Source organism: Macrobrachium nipponense, chromosome 26, assembly GCF_015104395.2.
Source record: "Macrobrachium nipponense isolate FS-2020 chromosome 26, ASM1510439v2, whole genome shotgun sequence".
Classification (NCBI taxonomy): domain Eukaryota; kingdom Metazoa; phylum Arthropoda; class Malacostraca; order Decapoda; family Palaemonidae; genus Macrobrachium; species Macrobrachium nipponense.
In genome coordinates this window covers 26,948,407-26,948,789 of record NC_087215.1, presented here as the reverse complement: position 1 = coordinate 26,948,789, position 383 = coordinate 26,948,407, and positions in this window count along the sequence as shown.

Sequence of the window (383 nt, the reverse complement as noted above, 5' to 3'; positions counted from 1 at the left end):
CCAATCTGATTTTGCTTTTAACCTCGCACGTACTTAGATAAATAGATAGACAGATATATAGATAGATAGATAGATAGAGAGAGAGGATTGTTACTTGTTGTATTATTCTTTAAAGGTTCCGACTTCATTTACTACTTCGATGGTTCCTAAAGCCCCAACCAAAATTGAGAAGGAAATTGGAAAATGTCGCTTTTAAGTAACTCTCAAAGAAAGTAAAAAAAAAATGAATTCGGAGTCTCTCTCTCTCTCTCTCTCTCTCTCTCTCTCTCTCTCTCTCTCTCTCTCTCTCTCTCTCTCTCTCTCTCTCTCTCTCCCTCTCTCTCTCTCTATTTCCTTTTCATTGTCCTTTTTCCTGTGTGTTCAGGTAATGAGGTCACGCCCCC